The sequence below is a fragment of the Prionailurus viverrinus genome, chromosome B3 (assembly GCF_022837055.1).
Source record: "Prionailurus viverrinus isolate Anna chromosome B3, UM_Priviv_1.0, whole genome shotgun sequence".
NCBI classification, from domain to species: Eukaryota; Metazoa; Chordata; class Mammalia; order Carnivora; family Felidae; genus Prionailurus; species Prionailurus viverrinus.
Window position 1 is genome coordinate 57,986,351 of NC_062566.1, and position 26,854 is coordinate 58,013,204.

The following is a 26,854-nucleotide window of genomic DNA, read 5'->3' on the forward strand; positions in this document are numbered from 1 at the left end:
TCCATTACTCTTCAGTGGGGGCTTCTCTCATCCTTGTTGTCATGAGTCCCCTGTGCCTCTCTTTGTCTCTTTTCTTGTTTCTGTCTCAGACTCTGCTGTGCTTTGTTCATCATCCCTCAGTCCTGCATCACTGAGACCCTGTCACCATCTCACTTTTTTGCCTCTTCACATTCTCTGGGTCCCTAAATATGCCTTATTTCTCTTTGTCTCTGTCGGTGTGTGTGCCTCTGACTTGATCTGTTTTTCTATATCTGTCTGTCCATATTCCCAGAAGACCTATAACTCCGGAACAGCTGGCTGGAGTGGCTTTTCTGAGAACGGAGCCTGGGACAGCCACCCAACATGCTGAGTAGAGGTGGCTAAGGACATTTCCAGCCCAGGAGTCGTCATGGTAACAGCCAGGGCGGGCCAGGCAGGGGACGTGCAGAACCACGTGGGCTTGACCTTTCTGTGGTGTCACGTTTGAGCGGGAGCTGGGGAAAAACAGCAACAACTGCTTCCCTCTGGCCCAGCCCTGGGGCTTCCAGGCTGGGCTGAAAGGAGAGAGGGAGAGAGGAAGAGAGAACTGGGACAGCTGGCAACAGAGCGCGTGGACAGACACGTTAGCCAGAGCCATCCAGAGAATCCGCTGGAGAGCGGGGCGAGCATAGGCACGCACACACAGCTCCGGGTCGTCACCGAGACTCCCATTGTGAACTGACCTGTGGAGGGCACCAGACATCACTGCTGCAGGCTCAGCTCGCGCTTCTCCAGCCTCCGCTCTGGGTAGGTGGTTAGTAAAGGTCAGTCCCCCACACTCAGAGCTCCCCTCCACACTCCTTCAGATCAAATGTCACTTTTTCCATATTGCAAAAGCCTCTGTTGCTCTAAAGAAAATATGCTAAAAGAAAAAGGAACCAAATGATTCTTTCAAAAATAGAAATATTATAAATGCAAAAGTCCAAAGAAAGATACTCAAAATAAAAGGCAATCCTCCCTCTACTTCCCCCAGCTCTGAAGTTCCCTCCACCGTCGCTTCCCATGCCTGTCAAGTCAGTGGGGAGAGACGAGGCTGGGTCCCAGATCCACTTCTCTGACAAGGGCACAAGAAGGGAAGCCAGATATTTTGTTTCCCATGTGTGAAGGAGGCTTGGACTCACAGCCCTCCTCCCCGTCCAGATATACCCGTTCCACTCCTTACACCTTTCTCCTACAGGGCAGACATACAGGCACCGGGAAGAGGTGTCCACAGGTGTCCTGTTGACCCTGTGACCCCTTAAGGGAGAGGCAAGGGGTACAGGGCAGCCTCAGGTTAGTTCCGTAGAGGACACAGCTCACCTGTGGATCTCATTTCCAAACTTTTGAGCCATGGCCATGCAAGAGATCTCAAGCCTTTTGGGAAACACTGCCTTGGAAAACAAGACCACCAGCTCAGAATGAAAATGAAGCTTGTCGTGAACTGAAAAATCTACATGCAGGAAAGTCATGAAGTGGGCACTCACCAGCCAAGAGGTGGCTGACTTAACACAGCAGCATTCCAGGCTCCTTTTATTCATCAGTCAGCCCAAAATACCCTTGGAGAACTTCATCATGTCACTCAGATAAGGAAAGGGGAAGTCTTTTGATTCTTGGCAGGAGAGGGGACGGCCATAACCCAGCGGTCATAAGCTACCATGCTTTGGGGTGCCTGAGTGGCTCAGTCGATTGAGCGTCTGACTCTTGATCTCAGCTCAGGTCTTGATCTCAGAGTTGTGAGTTCAAGCCCTTCATTGAGCTCTGTGCTGGGCATGAAGCCTACTTAAAAAAAAAGTTAGCATGCTTCTAAAAGGCTATTTGAAATGAGTCCTGATTGTATATATTTGAAAGTGGTCACAATGTTACTGAAGATTCAGCATTTTTGAGGCTAACCTTTCTTTCTCTGACTCATAGGTTTACATGTTTGGGAAGTGGTTGACATAACCTCCCAGTTCTGCCCCTACAGAATCATCACCGAATACTTCTATCCCTTACCTGGGGACAGAGTAGGTTTTGGGGACCTTCAGGTACCTGTGACTCTTGGAGCAGCTGGCAGAGGACAGGAAGGAAAAGGGTGACCGCCGCCCCACATGAGGCCCAGGCTCCAGCCTAGCAACAGGCACCCCTCTCCCCTGGCTGCAGTTGCGTTCCTGTGTGAGCATGGGGCCTTTTCCTTCTGCCTAATCCCCTTCCCCCTAGCTCTGGCTTTTCTCCATCAGCCCCTCAACTCACCCTTGATCCCTCTCCTGCTCAGCACCTGGGGCTGGGACAGCTCCCCACGGATTCTGATAGTCTGGGAGCATCTGTGCACCTGAAAGTGGTGTAAGCTGGGGAATGTGAGTCAGACTGGCAATTGCTCCCACCAGGCCAGCGACCCCTAGAATCCATCCCTCCTCTCTCCACTCAAGCTATGCATCAGGTCTGCCTCACCGTCTGGATCTGAATGCTCACTGCGCTAGGACAGGCCATCTGCTATTTCATGCCCATGCCTTCGCTGGCTCTGTTCCCTTTGCCAAAAAGCTCTTTTCTGGTGAATCTGTGTTCTGCTTCAAGACATGACTCGATTGCCACTATACAAGCAGAGCTATCCTCAATCTATCCAGGCTACTCTGTTTCCCTTAGAATTTGTTCTTACCACTATCATAGCAGTCACATCTCTCCACATCTGCCCCCTCCCTGGAGGGTATGCTGTCTGGAAGAGACTGGGTCATATGGATCTGTGGGTCTCCAGAACTTGGCTCAGTGTTGCTCACTCAGTATTTGTTATTGCTGTTGGTCCTCACCCAGAGTGGAGCCTTGGTCTAGGGTATGAGCCAGAGAAGGTCTCAGAAGCCTCCCCAGAAGCAATGGTATATCTGCATGGCAATGAATAGTGGGTGGTGCGTATCATGCTGCCCCTGCCTTGAGAGACCACAGTCCCATCCTGATGCAGGTCCTGTTGTGTCAGGCTGGTTGCAAAACAGGATACTTCTCACCTCTGACAAAAGCACAGCTTTGACCCACTGGCGCCTCATGGGATAGAGAAGCAACACCTGGCCGGCATCTGGATGCTTCCTCCCCAGCTTTGGGCAGCTGAATCCTACAGTTATTCCCTCATTATTTGGCTTTACTGACTCCCCTTGCTGCACTAAACAGAGCCCTGGAGAGTGGGCTCAGAGTGGGAAGAGAAGGCTGGAGGCATCCTTCGTGTCCTCCTCCCTCTCCCTCCTCCTGGCTGGCTGCAGCTGTGCTGTGTGATGGGGAGCTGAGCACAGTCTTAATTACCGCTCAGCCCTGCTCATTAGTGCCTCTGGAAGCCAGAGAAGCCCCGAGTTAGGACGTTGTGATCACAGTGGAGGCCAGGACCTCAGATTTCCCGGGTGATCACAAGTCCCATTTCTCAGGGATTGGGTCTGTGTAACTGGGGATCCCTTTTTGGGCCTCCAGAGGGAGACACCCCTCTCTGGGATGGGAAATGGGCTGGAGATGGAGAGAAGAGAGGGAAAGCTAGGCCCCCGCATGGGTTCTCGCTCGTGTGTGCACAGCATCATGGAGACAACATATGGTGGAATGTGTGAAACTCCAGTGCAATCAGAGAAAAATGAACACATGATTAAATAAACCAAATGTGCTCAAATTCAGCACATTGATGACTTACCCACCTTCTGGGGGACTTAAGCAGGGGGCATTGTTCAGCCACTCTGTTTTTCTTTTCTTTTCTTTTTTTTCTTTTTCTGCAGTGAAATGGAAAAAAGAACTGGAAAGTGCTGAATACTGAACAAAAGGGAACTGAGGGAAGGAGAGGAGGGGTGGACCCTGGAAATTATAAATGAATAGGCCTGCTACAATATCTGGGACAAGTCCTTCACAATACCAACTTGTAAACACCCTAGAAGATCGTATGAGATAATACGCATGAAAGCACTTTTTGAACCGTAAAAGGCTTTAGAAATATAAGGCATTATTAGGTGATATTTCTGCTCAGTGCAGGCTATAAAATAGATGCTTCGGGGAGGCTGGAGATTTATGATAATGACTCATCACCCACAAAGTACTCGCACAATTTAGGCTGCATCATTTAATTAGTCATTGCCTCTCATATACACTACTGCGGAAGCCTTCTAAAGGGCCTCCCTACCTCCACCTTCTCGCTAGTTGCATATATCTTACATGCCACCACCAGCTTAACTTTCCTGAGGTGGAGCTCAGGTCAAATACTTGCAATGCTCCTCTTGCCCACTTCATAGAGCCTGGGGACCTTGTCTTAGCAGTCAAGATCCTCCAGACTCTGGTCCCACACGACTCTCCCAGCCTGATTTCCCTCCTTCCATCCTGGCAGATACAGACTTAGGGAGATCAAGTCACTTATCCAACATCACACAGACATTAAGCGGCAGATCCCAAGATCAAGCCATCAAACCCCAGACACTTGACTGCAAAACCATCGCTCTTTCTAGCCCCTCACCTTTTCCCTTCGATGGATACAGATGAATGAAGATCTTCCCACACACAGCTTTTTCTCTTCTTTGGAAACAATTTCCTCAGGACAAATTCCCAGGAGTTGGGATTACTAAGTCAAAAGACATTAATATTTTGGGGCTCCTGGATGGCTCAGTCAGCTAAACATCCGACTTCAGCTCAGGTCGTGATCTCAGAGTCCGTGGGTTCAAGTCCCACATGGGGCTCTGTGCTGACAGCTCAGAGCCTGGAGCCTGCTTCAGATTCTGTGCCTCCCTCTCTCTCTGTTTCTCCCTCTCTCTCAAAAATAAATAAACATTAAAAAAACAAATAAAGTAGGGGCACCTGGGTGGCTCGGTCGGTTAAGCTTCCGAGCCCGGGTCACGATCTCACGGTCTGTGAGTTCGAGCCCCGCGTCGGGCTATGTGCTGACAGCTCGGAGCCTGGAGCCTGTTTCAGATTCTGTGTCTCCCTCTCTCTCTGACCCTCCCCTGTTCATGCTCTGCCTCTCTCTGTCTCAAAAATAAATAAACGTTAAAAAAAAAACATGTTAGAGATAACAATACTTTAAAAAAAGACATCAATATTTTTATGGCTGCATGAATTGACATATGCCTGGCCAAAGGGTTGAGCTGATTTATATTTTAGCCAATGATAAATACATACAGCTTTTACCAGACCCTACTTGCCACTGGGGGTAACCTTTGAATGACTTGCATATTAAATAAGGTATTTCTTTTAGTTTGAGTTTCTTTGACTATTGAGATAGAATATTTTCCAATGATTCTGTTTCCTATTTGTACTTTACCTTATGCAGAGTGTGTGTTCATATCTGTGGCTCATATAATTATTAAAGTCTTTGTGTTTCCAAAATGCAACTGGGGGTGGGGGTGGGGAAAGAATTAAGAAGAAGAAGAAGAAGAAGAAGAAGAAGAAGAAGAAGAAGAAAAGGCAGTCTTTAAGAGCAGATATGGTGGACTCTGTGACAACAGAGCAGAGATCCCTAACTATAAAGGCAGGTAAATAAACTGTACCTTGAATAAATCTGTAAAACAAAATTGAGGTCAAATGATTTAAAATATAGTCTGCAATTAAAGGGAGCATTTTGGAGAAGGCATTTCCTGGACTCAGTCAATACTTTTCCTGACCCTACCAGTGTGTCCTAACACTAACATTCACTACTTAATGTCCGAGTCATTTTGGTGACTACATATTTGTCCTGAAACAGCGATGCTTTATTTTTTTATGGTGTATTAAAGAGTACTTTATTTTCTGGGGCACCTGGGTGGCTCAGTTGGTTGAGCATCTGACTTTGGATCAGGTCATGATCTCACCATTCAAGGGTTTGAGCCCCGTGTGGGGCTCTGTGCTGACAGCTCAGAGCCTGGATCCTGCTTCAGATTCTGTCTCCCTCTCTCTGCCCCTCCCCCCACTCACACACTGTCTCTCCCTGTCTCTCTCAAAAATAAATAAACATTAAAAAAAAAGACTATTTTCTGACTAGGTAATGTATACACATGGTACAAAGGTCAAAAGATATAAAAAGATATGGAGTGAAAACAACATCTCCCTCTTCTCCTGCCTTCTAATCATCACATTTCTTCCCCTGGGGATAGATGCTGTTTCCACCTCCTTGTGTATCCTTTAGGGACATTCTATGCATATATGAGCCTGTATGTGTATATTCTTAATAGAAATGATAACATATGATACAGCATACAATATGTGCTGATCTGTGTTTTACTGTTTTGAGAACATTCCATATCAGTAGATAGAAAGTTTAAATACATTTTAAAAAATGGAATGTCAAGTGGGTGTGCTCTACTCTAAGAAAACCCAATAAACAAAAATATACATATGTAAGGCAAAATTTCAGGAAGTATTTACTTCACAAAAGAAGCTTCCATTTGCATAGAAATCCTCTGTTAGGCCAACCTCACATATTTCAGTTATGATTCATTTCATCGATAACATGTTTATGTATTTACACAGACACAGTCTATGAAAAACAAAGGCCATTTAACTTGGAAATTATTTACTAAGCAAATAAATTGTTAAAGATTATACTTTGGTCAAAATGATATCTCCTGCCCCGTCAGAAAGTGCGATTATATGTTTGAAAAAGTTGATTCTATGTAAGTCTTGTATTAAAAAAATTCACAAATGCAATAATTCTAAGTGTAATAATTCCACCTGTCCAGTTTGCAATTTGTTCGACAAACATCAACAGCATGACATGTAAAAGAAAAGGCTTTCAGTGTTAGCTGATGTGAGAAGTGCAGTCCGGGGTCAACAGGACCTCTCGGTGGCATCCAGCTCACCCAGGTCCTCCGTCCTAACATGGCACAAGACTGGACTTTTGTCCTGGATCACGTCAGATGGTTGGGGCATGCCCTACCAATATCCCCAACTTCTTCCAATCACCAACCACAGGGCTGGTGTCTATGGGTTTACTGAAAACTGTCCTGTGTTTTCAGCCCATGCCAGCTTTAGGGGTTTAAGTCTCAGGTGTTTACCACCTGTGTGTAAAGCAGCTTTTCTTGTTCGCTCTGACATTACTTTGAGGAGCCAAATTGGCACTGTTTGTGGAATGAGCCATTGTCCACCCTGTCTGTGCTTGGTATGATCTTTTAAACTTTGATCTTATGTCTCCTTAGCACTGACTTTTTCAGACTTAGGGTCCCAGCTTTTCTTTTTTAAAAAATTTTCTTTATTTAAAAAAAATTTTTTTTAAACACTTACTCATTTTTGAGAGTGAGAGAGACAGACCATGAGCAGGGGAGGGGCAGAGAGAGAAGGAAACACAGAACCCAAAGCAGGTTCCAGGCTCTGAGCTGTCAGCACAGGGCCCGATGCGGGGCTCGAATTCATGGAGTATGAGATCATGACCTGAGCTAAAGTCAGATGCTTAACCGACTGAGCCACCCAGGCACCCCATGGGTCCTAGCTCTTCTAATGACCACTTTCTAATTGTATAGTTAGAATGTATCCTAAAGGTAACTTTATTCCCTCATGTGTTCATTCATGTGGTATTCACTTTCTTCTCCTCCAAATCTTTGCTCAAATGTTACTCCCTCAGTGTGGCCTACCCTAATTACTCCATTGAAAATTAAAACACCCGGGGCGCCTGGGTGGCGCAGTCGGTTAAGCGTCCGACCTCAGCCAGGTCACGATCTCGTGGTCCGTGAGTTCGAGCCCCGTGTCGGCTCTGGGCTGATGGTTCAGAGCCTGGAGCCTGTTTCCGATTCTGTGTCTCCCTCTCTCTCTGCCCCTCCCCCGTTCATGCTCTGTCTCTCTCTGTCCCAAAAATAAATAAACGTTGAAAAAAAAAATTAAAAAAAAAAAAGAAAATTAAAACACCTTTCCTCCTGTAATCCCTTATTCTCCTTACTGTGCTCTCTTTTCCCATATTACTTAGCACCGACTAACATAACATATGCTTTTCTTATTTACTACGTATGTTTTTTATTGTACATCTTCTTCCCCTAGGATATAAGCTCCATTTTGTCTGTTGAATTGCTAATGTGTCCCAAGAATCTAGAACGGTGCCTGGAGCATAGTAGGCCTTCCATAAATACAGTATGTGTGGAAAGAATAAATGACATGAACTCCTGCCATGAATGACCTCCATAGGGCCTAAGTACGTTGAGGCCTCCAAGGGTAAACTGCTGTGAGCCCTACCCTCAAAGGGCCCATAGGCTAGCCTCAGTGTTGGGGACATGGAATTAATAACTACAGTCCAAGATAGAAACTGCAGTACAGAAAAAGAGCCATGCAGTTAGAGGAGGAAGAAGAGAAGTCTTTAGTGGTGGAAGAGCCAAGGGAAGGCATGAGCAGAGGAGTCAGAGAGACTGGGTTTGAATGCTGAATCTGCCCTGCGTGAGTGGGGTTGGCTTGTTATAAGCTCCATACCCACAAGCTGGGGGTAAAAATATTTATCTTAGTATGATTGTGAGGGGCAAATAAGATAAGGCCTGTGGTGGATAGCCCCTGGTACAAAGTTCATGATGAACTCAGATCAATCCCCTGCTTCCTCTGGAGTGTCCACCAATGGGAAAGCATAAATTATGACCTGTAATGGTATTTTGTAAGTCATTTAGATGATAGTTATCAGGACCGTGTAACAGCAGAGACAACAGTTTGCGACCGAGGTCAAGTAAAAACAAACACACAAACAAAAAACAGACTACAAAACTGTCCGTGATTACAACTGGGTACAAATAATTCAAAATTTACACAAAAATGAAGTCCATTCTTGGGCTAGTCAGGTGTGAATGAGAATTAATGTACCTAAGTATGCTTCTTTGAGTTTTATAATTCTACTTTTTTGTCACCATTTAATTTTTTTTTTAAATTTTTTTTCAACATTTATTTATTTTGGGGACAGAGAGAGACAGAGCATGAACGGGGGAGGGGCAGAGAGAAAGGGAGACACAGAATCGGAAACAGGCCCCAGGCTCTGAGCCATCAGCCCAGAGCCTGACGCGGGGCTCAAACTCACGGGCCGCGAGATTGTGACCTGGCTGAAGTCGGACGCTTAACCGACTGCGCCACCCAGGCGCCCCAGTCACCATTTAATTTTGATATGGTTTCAAACTTACAGAAAAGTTGCACGGTATAAGTAATTTCCAAATACCTTTTATCCAGATGCACCATTCGCACGTGCGCTCTCTCTCTCTGCATGTGTATACGCGTTACCTAAGAATAAAGACATTCTCTCACATGACCACAGGATAGATTTCTTACTGTTTTTACAAACAAAAGGGCAGAGAGACTGTACCTTCCTGAGATCCTGGGCCACATTCTCACTAGGCTCAGGATACAAGACTCTTCTCCGTAGTCTTCGGGCCTCTCACATCTGAAACCACCAGCCAGCTACCCAGTGGCAGAGCCCCCTTCACATGGCTGGCAAAGCAAGTGTGCATTGTGCCCCCCCCCAACCCTCAGGTCATGTCGGGGAGGGGCTGAGATGGTACCACCCTGAGGAGCCTCATGTTTGGGGACTAAAATCCTGATGGTGTAAGGCCACAGGGGTTTTTATGACCCCAGAAGTGTGTCCACTGAGCTGAGTTTCCCTGGGGGAACAAATGCACTCTCAAAGGAAAGACGCTGAGCTGCCTGCCGGCTCCCCACTTGGAGTCTGCTGAAAATATTTCTCCAAACCATTGAGTTCTGAGGACCAGTCTACAAGTACTGGAGCCAGAAACGGTTAAACAAATCTGCCCTTGGAATTCCTAGGCGTAGAGCCACGGTAATACAAGGACTGTTTAAGTGGATGCTTTGTTGGGAGGAATGAAGTCTATGCTGAGGGCCCTGGGCAGTGACTAGCACAGCGGCCAGCTGGGAGGGTGGAAGAGATTTCTCATGAGCTCGTGGACAAGGTCTGCACACATATCATCCGTTCATAAACGCCTCTGCCAGCACCAGGGTAACAGTCCTTTCGTCTCTTCCCCTGATCCCTTTGAGTTACTAGACTCAGGGGGGTTCCTCTCTCCATATCTGTAGCCTCCACCTCATGCCCAGTCAGGACAAGTGCAGGCAGAACAGATCGCACACGCCGCAGCCCATGGGAAGGAATTTAGGACCATTCTAGACCACACAACTGGTCTGGTTCTGGCCTTGACATCCAGGTCAGTACTCAAACTCCTGGGTTAACAGTGGCCTTACCCTTGCTGTTCTTTCCTTCACCCTCAGGGGCCCCTACCTCCCTGGCTCTGTTACTTGTTAACTTTGTGATTTGGAGAAATTGGCCTCACTGGGTGTGTTTCCTCACCTGTAAATGAGATAATGGCATTTACCTTAGAGGGTGTGGTGGTAAGGGAGAAAACAGACCGTGGATATAAAAGTACACAACGAATCTGAGCAAGCGTTGGTAATAGCTGCAGCTCACCCACGAGAACAGCTAGAACTTGACCTTTCTTAATTTGTATCCCCGAAGTGCCCTGTGCTGAGGGTTGCAAGCTGCTCGGTCAGGATAAACGGCTGAGGCGGATAACTATCGAAAAGGTTATTGCCCATTTTCACCTATCAACTTGATAATATTAACTTCTAGACCACAGGGAGCAGAATCCTCTCATATACTAGTAGTAGGAGAATAAATGGACACAATCTTGTTACCTGGAAACAATTAGAAATATTCAGCACATTCTCTTTAATTAAGCAATTCTCCCCATAGGAGTCTACCAGAAATATTCACAAATATGCACAAGGTCACATGACAAAGGCACTCATTGTAGCATTATTTGTAATAGAAAAGTATACGGAGACCATGTGAATGCCCCCAATTAGGAAACTAGTTAAAGAAATCATGGAGTTGTAATGCTGCCACGCTATCAGGCACCATGCAGCTGTTGAAAATAATGACAGATCCCAAAGCAACCCACAGACTCAAGGCAATCCCTATCAAAATTCCAATGGCATTTTTCACAGAAATAGAAAAAATAATCCTAAAATCTGTGTAGAGCCATAAAAGACCCCAAATAGCCAAAGAAATCTTGAGAAAGAAGAATAAAAAGCTGGAAGCATCACACTTCTGATTTTAAACTATATTACAAAGTCATAGTAATCAAAACAGTATGATATTGACATAAAAACAGACACAGATCAGTGGAACAGAATAGAGAGTCCACAAATAAACCCATGCACACGCAGTTAATTAATTTATGACAAAGGAGCCAAGAATATACAATGGGGAAGGGATAGTCTCTTCAATAAATGGTTCTGGGAAAACTGGACAGCGACATGCAAAAGAATGAAATTGGACCACTATCTTACACCATACACAAAAATCAACTCAAAATGGATTAAAGACTTGAATGTAAGACCTGAAGCCATAAAACTCCTGGAATAAAACATAGGCAGTAAGCTCCTTGACATCAGTCTTGCTCATGATTTTTTGAATATGACAGCAAAAGCAGAAGCAACAAAAGCAAAAATAAACACGTGGGGCTACATCACACTAAAAGGCTTCTGCACAGCAAAGGAAACCATCCACAAAATGAAAGGGCAACCCAGGTGATGAGAGAAAATATTTGCAAGTCATGTAACTGACAAGGGATTAACATCCAAAATATATAAAGAAATACAATTTAATAGCAAATAACAAACAAACATCATAAGATGGGCAGAGGAACTAAATAGACATTTTTCCAAAGAAGACATACAAATGTCCAACAGGTACGTGAAAAGTGAGCACCCCACAGGTGCTCACTATCACTAATCATCAGAAAAATGCAAATCAACCACAATAAGATACCTTACACCTGTTAGACTGGCTGTCATTCAAAAGACAAGAGACAACAAGTGTGGGAGGGACGTAGAAAGGGAACCCTTGTGCACTGTTGACAGGAATGTAAATTGGTCCAGCCACTGTACCAGTACCAGGAAAACAGTACGGAGGTTCCTGAAAAAATTAAAAAATAGAACTACCATATGATCCGGAAATTCCATTTCTGGGTATATATCCAAAGGAAACAAAATCGCTATCTCAAAAGGATATCTGCACCCCCATTTCCATTGCAATGTTAATTACAACAGCCAAGACAAGGAAACTAAATGTCCATCAACAGATGAATGGATAAAAAACTGTGATATATATATACACAATGGAATATTATTCAGCCACAAAGAAGGAAGGAATTCCTGGCATTTGCAACAACATGAATGGATCTTGAGGGCATTAAGCTTAGTGAAATAAGAGAGAAAGAGAAAGACAAATATTGTATTATCTCACTTATATTTGAAATCTAAAAAAACAAACTCACATAAATAGAGAAGGGATTGTTGGTTGCCAGAGCCAGTGGGAAAGAGAGTGGGGGAAATGGGGAAAGGGAGTCAAAAGGTACAAATGTCCAGTTATAAAATAAGTAAGTTCTGGGGATGTAACGTACAGCATGGTGGGTATAGTTAACAATAGCGTGTTGTATATTTGAAAGTTGTTAAGAGAGTAGATCTTAAAAGTTCTCATCATGGGGCACCTGGGTGGCTCAGTCTGTCAAGCATCCAACTTCAGCTCAGGTCACAATCTCATGGCTTGTGGATTCTAGCCCTGTGTCAGGCTCTGTGCTAAGAGCTCAGAGCCTAGAGCCTGCTTCAGATTCTTGTCTCCCTCTCTCTCTGCTCCTCCCTCACTTGTTCTCTCTCTTTCACTTTCTCTCAAAAATAAAATAGACATTTTAAAAAATTAAAAAAAATAGTTGTACCAATCTAATTCTTTCTACAGATCCACAGTATAAAGCAAAACTGAAAAATATGTTTTAACCCATTAGGGAGTAAGAGTCTATGACTTAAACTCATAACCCTGCTTATGTCTAATTCCCTAACCTTAGGAAATCTGTTCATTGCATCCCACCCAATAATGGTGATAGAAATAGCTAGAGGTACTTCGATCAATTTATATTTATCAGAGCATTAAATACATCAAAATGCTAAGTGTGCTAATGTTTTACAGTGATAAAAAATGACAGATCATTATGTATTGACACAGAAAGATTTTATGCTTTTAAGCAAAAACTGCAAGTTGCAGATTTTCAGCGATCTAAAAATGCCTAGCATATAGGAGGTAATCAACGAATACTTGTTGCATTGAAAGAAAATGATCCCAGTCTGCTGAAAAGAAAAAAACTGACCACCCCAACCCACACTCGTAAACAAGTCCATATATTTTCATGTGCCTAAATAAAGTTCCGGAAGGACAGCGGCCACAGTCAGCTGTGTTTATCCCTGGGTACAAGCAGCTTTAACTTTGCTTGGCTCTGGTCTCCAGAGCCCACATCCCTTAAGGTGGGGTTACAGTGGGCAACCCACATAGACACCAGGCAGCTCACTAGAGATGCCTTTGTAGGGGGTCTTCAGTTCTGCTCTCTCAGTGGGAAAGAAGAGGAAAGCCCAACCTACTCCCAACCACTACTCAAGGTAACTACAGGGTCAGGGGAAAAAAAGCTAAGGGCAAATGCAATTATTCGGGACGCTGTTTTATTTATACCTAAGCAGGGACACTAGAGTATGAACCCCCAGCGGCCTGGGTCTTGGGTGGGCCAGACATTGTGAGTGGGTGGCTTCTAAGATTTGATGAACCCCCAAATTAAAATTCATCAAAATTAAAACTTAAAAGATTAAAAACTTTTGTGCCTCAAAAGAACACTATCACGAAAGTAAGAAGACAACCTACAGAATAAGACAGAATGTTTGCAAATCAGATGTCTGATAAGGGGCTTATATTTAGGGTGTATAAAGAGCTCGTCCAACCCAACAATAAAACGGCAAATAATCCAACCAAAAAATGAACAAAGGGTCTGAACAGACATTTCACCAAAGAAGATATGCAAATGGTCCCGAGCCATCAGGGAAATACAACTCAAACCACAATGAGATACCACTTCACACTTAGTAGGAGGACTGTGACCAAAAAGACAGGTAATGAGTGTTTGGGACATGGAGAAATTGGAATCAACATATATTGCCCCTGGAAAATAGCCTGGTAGTTCCTCAAAACGTTGAACATCGAGTTACCTAGGTACATACCCCGGGGGAAAAATGAAACCATGTATCCACCCACACACAAAAACTTGTACACGAGTGCTCATGGTAGCATTATTCATAATAACCCCAAAGTGGAAAGAACCTAAATATCCATCAGTTGATGAATGGGTAAGTAAAAGTCCACACAATGGAATATTATTCAGCAATAAAAAGGACTTAACCACTGCTATATGTGACAACACGGATGACTCTTCAAAACATAATGCTAAGTCAGCCACTAAAGAGCATATGTTGTATGATTCCATTTACTGTGTATGAAATTTCTGGAGCAGGAAAATGTATGGAGACAGCAGAGCAGGGCTTGCTGCAGTCTGGGGAGGGAATGTGGGGGCAGGTGGGGAATGACTGCTAATTGATACAGTAGTATAATGACCGTGAAAATTGATGGGGGTGATGGTTGCAGAACTCTGTGAATATATTAAAACATTAATTTTTGCACTTCAAACAATTAGGCGAACTATAAAAAATTGTGCAAATGTCCACTTTTATAAATTATTAAATATGTTCTTAATTGGGAAACAATTTTATAAATACAGTTACATTATTGTTTTGTAGATAAAGCACTTTTTAAAAAAAGTCCACAGAGCATAACACAAAATGATACCATTATTCAATGCACTTCATACTGGTTAGGTCATTTGCTGAAATTATATCTGTATAGTGCATTGATCCTGCTTCAAAGGAAGGTATAGCAAGGATTTCCAGCATGATGAACAATGTGTGGACTGAAAAGCAGAAGAAAGTATGCATAGAATTGGGTATGAAGTAAATATTATGCTTTCTTCAACATTCTATCCATAATTGTTGTTTTGAAATAAAAGAACATATTCTAAATATTAACACACACCAAGAAAAATGACATAATCAGTAAAACATGCAGAATACATTCTTAACACATTCTCTCTCTCTCTCTCTCTCTCTCTCTCTCTCACACACACACACACACACACACACACACACACACACACACACTGGCGGCCCTGTCACATCTAGAAACAACCAGGCAACTGTCTGTGGGGAGGCTTCCCAGTATCCCCAAGGAAAGGAACATTTCCTGACTTGCCATCGCCACTGCGGGCACTAGTTACACTCCTAACCCAGGTACAGAGTGGGGAGGAGACCCTGTATTCGCCAGATTGCCTTTCTTTTTTCAGGGAGTCCTCTTGTGTTTTTCAGGCTAAGAGGCTGAGACTGGGGGAAGGGAGGCAGAGGACACTCAGGGGTGCGATAGAGGGTGCTAAAGAGCCGCCCTCAGCGAGCAGCACTGCCACCTTGTGGCCTAGGATGGTCCCACCTCTGGGTGAGGCTCCAGGAACCCCCAGTGGGGATGCTTCATACTAGGTAGAAGAAAACACTGGGTAATTCAGTAACATCTCTTCAAACATGATTTTTGTCTTCTTAACATAAAGACAATTCATGCTCGCTTTACAAATTCCAGAAAGTTGGAACAAGAAAAAATAAAAACTACCTGTAAATCCAACCTGGAGAGAGAATCAAGGTTGAGCACTTGGATGTATATTTTTCCAGTCTTTTTTTTTTTTTTAAACAAAAATAGGATTAGACAGTACATACCATTTTTCCTTCTTTTTTTTTTTAACTTTATTTATTTATTTTGAAAGAGAGACAGAGAGAGCGCGAGTGAGCAGGGGAGGGGCAGAGAGAGAGAGGAAGAGAGAGAGAATCCCAAGCAGGCTCTGCAATGTCAGCTCGGAGTCCCGTTTTGGGGCTGGAACTCAGGAACTGGGAGATCATGACCTGAGCTGAAATCAAGTGTTGATAGCTTACCTGACCCAGCTACCCAGGCACCCCCATACCATTTTTTCATAAGCTAAATATATCGTACCAATATCTTTCGACTTGTTAAACATGGTTCTGCAATGGTTTTTTTTCTAATTAAGGAAAAAGAATGGGCTCCTATATACAAGTCATCCAGCCTCAAATGTTGTCAACACATGGTTGATCTCACAACATTTTTTTTTTAATTTTTTTTTTCAATGTTTATTTATTTTTGGGACAGAGAGAGACAGAGCATGAACAGGGTAGGGGCAGAGAGAGAGGGAGACACAGAATCGGAAACAGGCTCCAGGCTCTGAGCCATCAGCCCAGAGCCCGACGCGGGGCTCGAGCTCACGGACCGCGAGTTCGTGACCTGGCTGAAGTCGGACGCTTAACCGACTGCGCCACCCAGGCGCCCCGATCTCACAACATTTTTGATGCCTGTGCTACATTCCTTTCTTTAGGTGGCTGGGCCATAGTTTATCTAATCAACAATAAAGAGGTGAGCATTTAAATTATACAGTTTCTTCACTGATGTATTATTATACTGGCATGAACAACCCTGTTGCTGAATCTTTACAGGAGCCCATAGTTATTTTCTTGGGTAAATACCCAAGTTAAAGTTGTTATGAAGTTTGTAAGATTTCTCATATATTATCCAGACACTTTCCAGAAAGGCTGAATTAGGAGCCTTTTTTTTTTTTTTTTAAGTTCATTTATTTATTTTGAGAGAGGGAGAGAGAGAGCAAGGGAAGGGGAGAGAGAGAGAGGGAGAGAGAGGATCCCAAGCAGGCTCCTCACTGTCAGCGCAGAGCCCAGTATGGGGCTTGAACTCACAAACTATGAGATCATGACCTGAGCTGAAATCAAGAGTCGGCTGCTCAACTTAATGAGCCACCCAGGTGCCCCTAGGAGCCTTTTTAAATATATTAAAAAAAAAAATTGAGGACCTTCTCCACATATAACAGTGAAGAGAAACTAGCAGAGAAAACTTAGAATAATAAAAATACTACAAATTCAGCAACATTTTAAAGGGAGTTTTAGTCTTAGTAATCACAATTACACCTATATATTTTTCCTTCATATTTTTAATTTTCAAAAATCCAAAACCACCAAAAAGTTGAAAGAATAGTACCATGAGCATCCCTAAACCTTCTATCAAGCATCAACAATTTTTAACATTTTACCACTTTGCTCTTTCGCGCTCTAGATGTATGAATGAATTTTCATGGAACCTTTCTTTAAATTTTATTCACTAAATTATTTTATTTTATTTTATTTTAGAGAGAGAGAAAGCACACACAAGCAAGGGAGAGGGGCAGAGGGAGAGAGAGAATCTTAAACAGGCTCCACATTCAGCCCGGAGCGCCACACAGGGCTTGATCCCACGACTCTGGGGTCATGGCCTGAGCCGAAATCAAGTCAGATGCTCAACCAACTAAGCCACCCAGGCACCCCTAGAGCTTTATTTATTTAAGTAATCTCTGTACCCAAAGTGGGACTTGAACTCCCAGAGATCAAGAGTTGCATGGCCTTCCCACTGAGCCAGCCAGGCACCCCTTGCTGAAAGTAAATTGCAAACATCATGCCCCCTCCCCTCTAAATACATTAGCATGCTTCTCCTAAAATAAGGGCATTCCCTTACATAATTAAAGAACCATTATCATACCTAAGAAAACTAACAATAAATTCCATGTCATCTAATATTAATTTACATGAAAATTTCCCCTATTGTCCCCAATTATAGTTTTGAAGAAAATCGGATTCGATCAAAGCTCATGAATTGTTGCAACGTTTAATCCAGATTAGTCACTCCTTTCTTTTTTCCAAGACAGTGTCCTTTTGTAGGCCAGCTTTCTTACAGAATGGTTCACATTCTGGATTTAGTGGTTGTTTCCTCATTGAGTTGTTCAACTTGTTCCTCTGTCCCCTGTGTTTTCTGCAAATTGGAAGTTAGGTCCAGAGGCCCTCTATAAAAGAGGTGTGCCATACTTAATTATATGGTGTCCTGATTGTATGCTGTTCTTCCCTCTGAGGTACATGGCTTATATAGTACTCAAGTATTTGTTAGATAAATGAATAATTTGCTTGCATCCTTGTGCAGTGATTTTTAAGAGGCACTATATGGATCACTGGTGATCTTGAAGATATTTTCTCTCCTTGTTTAAGTTTATTTATTTATTTGAAAGAGACAGAGACAGCATGAGTGGAGGAGGGGCAGACAAAGGGAAAGAGAGAAAATCCCAAGCAATCTCTATGCTGCCAGCACAGAGCCCGACTTTGGGCTTGAACCCACGAAACTGGGAGATCGTGACCTGAGTGGAAACCAAGGGTCAGATTCTTAACCGACTGAGCCACCCAGGCGCCCCTTGAAGATATTTTCAACAGACATGAGCAAATGAGGAAAACAGGGCTATGGAATGAGTTTTCCAAAAAGCCAATTTTATTTCATTGAAAAGACTTGCTAATTCACCTGACAAATTACTTACCAAATTCCAAAGGGAAAAATAGTAATTTAACAGTGGGGAAACACAGTTGCCACCATTCTAACCAAGTGATCAAAATTAACATTTCTCAAAGTATGACAAACCAATGTCATGTGCCTCTTGATGTGATATACTGAGAAAGGACACATCACTTCTGTGGTATTCTTGGCAAAAACGCATTACCTGAATATAATCATGAGGAAACATCAAACTCCAACTAAGGGACATTCTACATAGTAACTGGCCTGTACTGAAAAAAAAAAAAAAAAAAAAGAAAGAAAAAAGCCAATATCATGAAAGACAAAAAAAGGCTGAGGAACTGCTCAGATTGAAGGAGACTAAAGAGACATGACAGCTAAATGCAATATGAGATTCTGGATGGGATCCTGAACCAGAGAAAACAATAGCTATTAGAAGGAGGAGGAGGGGAAGCAGGAGGAGGAGGAAGAGGGGGAGGAGAGAGAAAGGAAGAAGAGAAGGAGAGGGGGAGGAGAGGAGGAAGTGGAGGAGGAGGAGGAAGAGGGGGAGGAGAGAGAGAGGAGGAGGAGGAGGTGGGAGGGAGGAGAGGGCTGTAACAGCAGGGTGGGGAGGGACATTATTGGGACATCTGGCAAAATTCGAAGAAGGTACATAGATTAGATAATGGTACTGTATCAAAGATGCTAAATTTCCTGATTTTGATAATAGTACTGTGGTATTTCAGGGTTAAGAGGGGCCATATCTACAATTTACTTTCAAATGGTTTAGGTAATACATTTATTGGTATAGAGACTTCTCTCTCTCTCTCTCTCTCTCTCTGTTGGTGTGTGTGTGCCCGTGTGTGTAGAGAAAGAGAGAGAACAATAAACCAAATATGGCAGAATGTTAGTACTTTGTAAATCCGAGTGAAGGGTATATAGGAATTCATTGTACTATTCTTGCAATATTTCTGTAAGTTTGCAATCATTTCAAAACAAAAACTCAAAAAAATTGTTTTAAGTTTATTTATTTCGAGAGAGACAGAGACAGAGAGAGAGAAAGAGAGAGAGGACAAGTGGAGGAGAGGCAGAGAGAAAGGGAGAGAGAGAATCCCAAGCAGGCTCCACACCGTCAGTGCAGAACCCCACATGGGGCTTGAGTTCACTATGAGATCACGACCTGAGCTGAGATCAAGAGTTGGCTTAACCGACTGAGCCACCCAGGTACCCCTCAAAAAAAAAAAAACTTTTTAAAAAGCACAATGTTAGCAATGCATCTATGTCATTCCCATATTATTGGAATTAAAGTTTCTGGATAAATGAAATGATGGTGATAGTAGATGGTACTTACTGTCAGTAAACTTCTCGGCAAAGTGAAAAGTTAGAAACTCCAATGCTTTTTCCTGGTGTATAAAAATCTGGAAATATGAGAAGCACTATTTTAGTGTGTATCCCTGAAAGGATGGACTCCTGTCTTCATCCAGGGGCAGGACACAGTGTGTCCTCAGTAAGGGGCCAAGAATAGCCCTGTGGTGGCCTTATGGGGCATGAGGGAACTTTGCACATATCTTCTTGGGCACCCATCCATAGCACATGTCCCGAGGGCCCTTGGAAAGGGGAGTCCTGCCTCTTTTGGCATGTGGCCGGCTGTCTAGCCTAGGTGTGGTGGGGCGCACCAGAGCTGATCATAGGGACAAAGTTGACAACATTGTCTCTTTTTGGAGACAGCAACAACCGAGAGAGAAAACGATGGCAAGTGATAAAGGTAGGCTCTTAAATTAAGCCCTGGGCTACATGGGGCTTGAGTCTTGATTGAAGGGGTAGGATTTAGCCAAGCTAGGGGAGAGGGTGATGACCTTCCCTTGGGGGCCCATGAATACAGTCAGTAGGTGCTCAGAAAGTGGCAATGTTGCCTCCATAAACTCCAGGAAACGGGCAGCCAAGACTCTGAGAATTAAACCAGCTGTTGCTTCCTTTACCAGTTTTTGGTGGGAATGTTTAGCTGACCAAACAGCAACCCAGGTTGTACTAGAGGGAAGGAGGAGGCAAGCTCCCCTCCTCCCCCATCATCCCAGGAGGTCCTTGGAAGATGCTGGACCCTCAAAAGCAGGTGAGGTTAGGAAAACAGGGCTCCATCCCTTTGGGCACAAAAGGCAGGAACCGAAATCTGCTCTGTGAACCCCAGCAGGCCTGCTGGGCAGGAAGAGAGGTTCCTGCCACACCTCTGGATTCCACTGACAGCTCTGTGAGTGAGCACAAGTGAGGGTACAGACTGGGGGTGGGGCCCAGAGCAGGGTGGAAGGTGGAGTCTCAAGTGGGGACACATACAGGTCACATAAATTCCATCAGGCAGAGTCAGGAGAATCCTCTGTGCTCGACTGGGCCAGTGATCCCAGATGCAAGGAGGGGTTTGGGGGTGGGGGAGGCTGAGTCAGGGACCCTGATGACAGCTGGGAGAGGGCAATGTTTGGAGTCCCTGTTAAGGACGGATAGTGGTGACTTGGAGAAATAGGAAACCAGAAATAACCACGAGATTGTGAAAACAGGGATGGGAATGGGGTTGGGGGTCGAGCACCAGTCTTATTGCTGAAGGAGCTAAGTGAACTTGAGCTGTGGTGAGGGTCAAGCGTCAAGGGTGGAGCTGAGGAAGGGTCTGGGGGAGACTGGGTCACTGGGGAAGACAGAGTGATGACGGGCGCGGGGGGGGGGGGTTGGGATGGGGAGGACAAAGACGAAGAGGGAAACCCTAGGTCCCTACAGATGGACGTTCAGCAGGTGAGAGTGTCAGAGGCCGGAGAGTTCACGCCTATCCTCAAAACAGAAGTTTGGGGAGTAGAGGGTCATGGCAGAGGCGGGTGGGATGTGGTCATGGGGAGAGCTCAGGAACTCCTGACGTCCTCCGTGGGTGGGAGGCTGCCTGCTTGGCCTTGCCTGCAGGAGGGCTGGCTCTTGTCACTGCTGCATCACCAGCTGAGCACACTGAGGCGGTGACCCTGTTTCACACAGGCCTGTCCCAACCCAAGCAACGTCGGGAGAGTAGTTTTAGATCTGCGGTGTGAAACGTTCTGTTCCGACCAGACAGAGCACAGGCCCCCGGGGAGGCACACGGCCGCGCTCTCCGCCCGCGGCGGTTATCCGGTTGGCGGCCCCCCTCCCTGCCGGCCGCCGGGGCCAAGAGGGCGCCCAGTCTCCGCCCCGTCGGCGGCGGCCGAACCGGCTGCGCGAGATCCACGCAGAGGCGGCCGGCACGTTCCCGCCGGCTCAGCGCCAGGGGGCGGTGCTGCGAGCGAAAGGAGCCGAGACCTTGACCCCAGCCCGGCCCGTGGGGAGAGAGCGCTGGGCCCTGCGGCGCGTCCTTTCGCACTCCCCCGGCTCGCTGGCTGGGGAGTCCGGGTGGCCGAGGGCCACAGTGAGGACAGCTCGAGGAGAACACAGGGTCCTGTCACCTGCCCGAGCTGTGGGCCTCTGTGGCCAGCTCCCGCGGAAGGCGTGGGCGAGATTCACAGCGGGGCGCGACAGCTGAGAGGCGGCTCGGGGCTCCCTGCGCGGCGCCGGTGACAGACACGAAGCCAGAGTGGAGCGTGAGAGGGAATCATTGGCGCCCCAGACAGGGAGGTTTTGCTGGCCCACAGGTGAGGCCAACTGGAGCTCACCTCAGCCGCGTCCCCACCCCACGCGCCCACTCCGGGGCGCAAAGACGCTGCTGTTGTCATAGAAACACTCGCTTCGGAGCTCAGACCTCAGCCCACCGTTTGCAGTGAGGCAGGTTCCTCAGCCAGTCCGGTCCACACGACGTTAAATGTCTGTCATTTATTAAGCCTGTACCCTGCACTCAGGACTGTGCCAGACACACAGATCCACCAGATTTGGGTGTTTGCAGCCTACCTTTCCTCCCTGTGCCACCCTTGAAGCAGGATTTACCAACTCCCCTCACTCCTCCAAAAGGTCCACTTACACAAGAGCTTTATCTTGTAGACTGTTTTTTTGTTTTTGTTTTTGTTTTTGTTTTTGTTTTTGGAGGCGTAGAGAGGAGACTACGCATACAGCAGGGTGCAGTATTTCCTTCCATTAGACATCTCTTCCCTGATTCGCCTTTTAGGGTGTTCCTCATCCACCCTTCCTCTGAGAGGGCTCTGAATCTTGCCCAGTCCCAAGCACTCCCTCCAAGAGTTTCCTCTCAGCTTCGGCATCTCTCCCCCTTCCTCATGCAGAGAAGAGCAGCTAGGTCCTGCCTTCCTGGAAATGCTCTTGAAGAGGCATGCTCTCACCCACGCTGGACATGGTGCTAAACAAAGACCCTCACATCACCAGCGTTCCCCTTCTGCAGAGATCAGCAATAGTTTTTATTTCTGAAACGCAGTACTTTCTCTCATACAATTGTGCCCCAAATCCACATGGGGTAGGTATTATTCCCATTTTACAGATGAGGAAACTGAGGCTTGGAGAGGTTAAGTAACATCCTCAATATCACATGTAATAAGGACTGAACCAGCATTTAAACAGAAGCAGTCAAGCTCTTTCTCCTGTCCTAAGCAGTCTCATGGTAAGGCAGTTTAAATAGCTACATCTGAAAAAATTAAAAAAAAAAAAAAAGGCGGGGGGCGCCTGGGTGGCTCAGTGGGTTAAGCATCCCACTTCGGCTCAGGTCATGATCTCTCCTGTTTCACGAGTTCAAGCCCCATGCCAGGCTCTGTGCTGACAGCTCAGAGCCTGGAGCCTGCTTCGGATTCTGTGTCTCCCTCTTTTTCTCTATCCCTTCCCCACTCACACTGTTTCTCTCTCTCAAAAATAAATAAACATTAAAAAAAAAAAGATATAGAACATTTCCATCACTCCAGAAAGTTCCCTCTGCCCTTCTCAGTCTATACCATCCAACAATACCACTGTTTCTGATTTCTTATACCACAGATTAGCTTTTTTTTTTTTTTTTTTACCGAACTTCATTTAAATGGAATCATAGTCCAGCTTATTTAGCATAACCCATTTGAGATTAGTCATGCTTAAGCATGTAGGTATCATCAGTAGTTTGTTCTTTTTGTTGCTGAGGAGTATCCTGTCGTAAGAATACATCACAGTGTGTTTTCAGTTATTTGTTGATGGACATTTGAGTTGTTTCTAGTCTTTGGCTGTTGTGAATTAAGCTGCTATAAACATTTGTAGGCAAGTGTTTCCGTGGACAAAGATTTTCGTTTCTCTTGGTACTTACAAGTTGAATAGTGTCTATTTAACTTTATAGGACACTGTCAAATCACTTTCTAAAGGTTGTAAAGGTTGATATCATAAAAAGAGGAAACTGAGGCCCTGCCAGTTTCATTTATTGCCCCCAAAATAACTTGCCCAAGTATGTGTGTTCTGGAGTCTTTCTCTAGTTGGGGATAACGGAGAAGAGAAAGCTGGGGCCGGGAAGAGGACAGGCTGTAAGGTGTGAGGGAAGAGGATGCTACTATACCCAAGGGGAGCCAGCCTTGAGGGGCCCTCTCCCCGTCCTGGGGGAGGGCCGTGTGCACTCCAGCTGGGCCCCTGGGATCCAGCCTGGGGTGTGGCCGACCACACCCCCTGGCCCGCCACAGCTCTCTCAGACTTCCGCACCAGGAAGCAAGGCAGTAAGCTGCCCTTTCCACCCCGGCTCCGGGTGAAACACCAGAGCTCTTTGCCCGGGATAATTCTCTGCGGATTCTGCAGGGGGAATCCACTCCACCTCCAGAGGCTGGTGGAGGACGGGTTTCCACCTCTTGGAGGGGATCCGGGAGCCCCCTCCGGCCTTGGCCTTGGCCCGCGTCTTTCAGACTTGGCTGCCCCTGCTGCGGCCGACGCCAGCAGCCTGCACAGCACGCGCTGGCCTCTTGCGTCTTTTTGTCTCTTCTCCACTAAGTGATTTTTCAGGAGGCAGCTCACATGAAGAAGCGAGATCACATTTGTATCATAAAATCAAACATCTCAGCTGAATTATCCTTTGGCTGGAAAGACACCAATTCAAAGATTCTAACAATAGCGTTGTTGACATTGAAACAGGAGTGGAGGAAATAGATTTTTTATAGAGAGGAAATCGATTTTTAAATGTTGGCGTTTGATACAGACAGCCATTTGAACCAGAAAATACCATCCAACATACAATAGGTAATTGACTAAATAGAGAGCAAACACATTTTCATCAATGAGATGGAAACTGCCTTTTTTAAAAATCTGAAGATACACTCTCAGGAGGCCCAATTTACCTGGCAACTTTCTATCTTCTTACTTGTCCTTTCGTGCTAATATTTTGATTTATTTGAAAGGAAGAAGGGAAAATGCATAAGAAGTGCTCATGATGAAAGAGATGAAAGTCTGAGAGGCCTAATCAATCAACAAGTTGTCCTTAGACCCCTGCTGGCTGCCTAGGTTAACCTATGTGGAGGCTCCAGCAGAGGTGAGGGCTGGTGGTTTTGCTGAGAAGACAAGACTTGGGCAGAAGCAGCAATTACTGAGTCATACAAGATGATCTATACCATACAATAAAGTCACTGGCCATGAAAATTCACATTTCCCAAGACCATCATCATCCTACCAACACTGCATTCAAAGTTCTCTGAGATCTCATTACTTTTTAAAATTTAGCTTATTGATTAGGCAATACATTACCCAGGTTCAAACATTAGGAGAGTTTTTGAAACATTTTCACAAAAGTCTCCTTCCTTAGCTACTGGTTTTCATCTGCCCCTCCTCCACTGTTGTTTATCTGATCCCAGAGTTTCTTTAGGTGCCAGTAAGCACACAGGAATAATCTCCCCCTTTTTTTTTTTCACAAAATGTAGCATACTGTTCACACAGTTCTGCATCTTGCTTTTTCCCCTTAATGTATCTTGAAGATCTTTCCATGCCAGCATACAGACAGGTTCCTCATTAAAAAAAAAAATGTACTTTTCATAGTATGATAATGTTCCACTGTATGAATGAGCCGTGAATTAATTATCCAGTCCTCTTATCTATAGATATTTAGATTGTTTCCAGTGTTTTTGCTATTAAAAACAATAAGGCAAGGAGCCTGGGTGGCTCAGTCATTAAGCATCTGACTTTGGCTCAGGTCATGATCTCACGGTTTTGAGTTCCAGCCCTACATCTGGTGAGCTTGTGTCCCGCTTCGGGTGAGCCCCACTTCTCTCTCTCTCTCTCTCTCTCTCTCTGCCCCTCAGGGAATTCTCTTTCTCTGTCCCTTGCTCACTTGTGCCCTCTCTCTCTCTCAAAACAAAACAAAAACCGAAAAAACAATAAGGCAATGAATGACCCAGTATACAGGTAATTTTGCACCTGTTATATTTTTGAGATACATTCCTTGAAGTGGATTTGCTGGGTGTAAAGGTAAGTGCATTTTCGGTTTTGAGGGATATTATCAAATTGCTCTCCACAGAGATTGTCCCACATGACCCTCCCCTGTTTCCCCACACCCTCGCCTACACAGTGTCGTATCAAAAGTTTAGATTTTTGCCAAACTCTTAGTGAAGATGTTCTCTCAGTGTCGTTTTCACTTACACTTATGAATGAGGTTGACCATCTTGTCATATAAGTAAGGGTCTTTGTATTTCTTTTCCGTGTATAATCTTTTATATCCTTTGCTCATTTTTCTGCTAGAGTCTTAGTGGGTTTTGTTTCTGGTTTTTGTTTCATTTTCAAGAGTCCTCTGTATAACAGGGAAATAAGATTTTCGTTATTCAAGTTGCAGATATTTCCCCAAATTTTACATTGTCTTTTGAAGCTTTGCTTACAGTATTTTTGCCATGCAGGAGTGTTTCCTTTTTAGTGTGGTTAAATATATCAATCATTTTGTGTGTGTGGTTGCTGGGACTTAGTCATAGATAAAATGACCTTCCCACTTTAAGGGAGGAGCTTATGAAAACAACAGAATATATTATATTTTTAAGAGACTATTTTTAAAAGTTTATTGATTTATTATTTATTTAAATAATCTCTACACCCACCATGGGGCTTAAACCCACAATCCCCAGATCAAGAATTGAGTGCTCCATTGACTGAGCCGGCCAGGTGCCCCTTTATAAGACTCTTTACAAGGCATTTATTGCATATCATTGATTCCCTGCCTGCCTCACATTAGTACATAAGTAAGCAAGATATGATAAAAGTGACTGCTCTTTTAAACAGAAAAATGTCCATATTCAGATATTTTTAGATGGTTTTACTTATTATGTTTTCATCACATAAAGAACAGAGATTTAATTCCTTGACCAATTGCCAGATTCAGAGCTGGAGAGCAGAGTCAGAGCTGGAGAGCCGATTCAGAGCTGGGAAATCTCAACTTAGGGTATATTTTTATAGAATGTATGCTTTCACATCAAAGGAAGAAGTATTCATGAAGGGAATTGATGCCTCTACTCTATATAAAACTATTACAATAAATATTTTTGAACAGAATACTCAGGTAAGGTACAATCATAACAAACTCTGGACCCACCTCAATCCATCAAAAATCAATACATATTTAGCAGATGCCTGCTGTGGCGAGGCACTGCTAAGCACTGTGGGGAATATAGAGAAATTGCAGGGTCATTGTTCATGTTTACCCTTTAATATTTTACATAATTTTGCACATATTTATATGACAATTTAGGTATTAAGTCATCTTTCTAAGACAAATCATCCAGAAACGTTGGCCAGGAGAGAGCAAATATGAAT

The 26,854-nt window shown here is 44.6% G+C and overlaps 1 long non-coding RNA gene across 1 annotated transcript in view; it reads right to left on the minus strand.

Moving 5' to 3' along the window:
- The window catches only part of LOC125168636 (uncharacterized), a 35,588-nt gene extending 13,736 nt beyond the window's left edge, over positions 1–21,852 (minus strand). The window contains exons 1-4 of the long non-coding RNA XR_007153228.1: positions 21,637–21,852; positions 19,542–19,608; positions 3,636–3,707; positions 702–880 (exon numbers count right to left, since the gene is read on the minus strand). This is a non-coding gene — a long non-coding RNA (uncharacterized LOC125168636). The remainder of the gene's footprint in view (positions 1–701; positions 881–3,635; positions 3,708–19,541; positions 19,609–21,636) is intronic.
- Between the last annotated feature and the right edge of the window lie 5,002 nt (positions 21,853–26,854).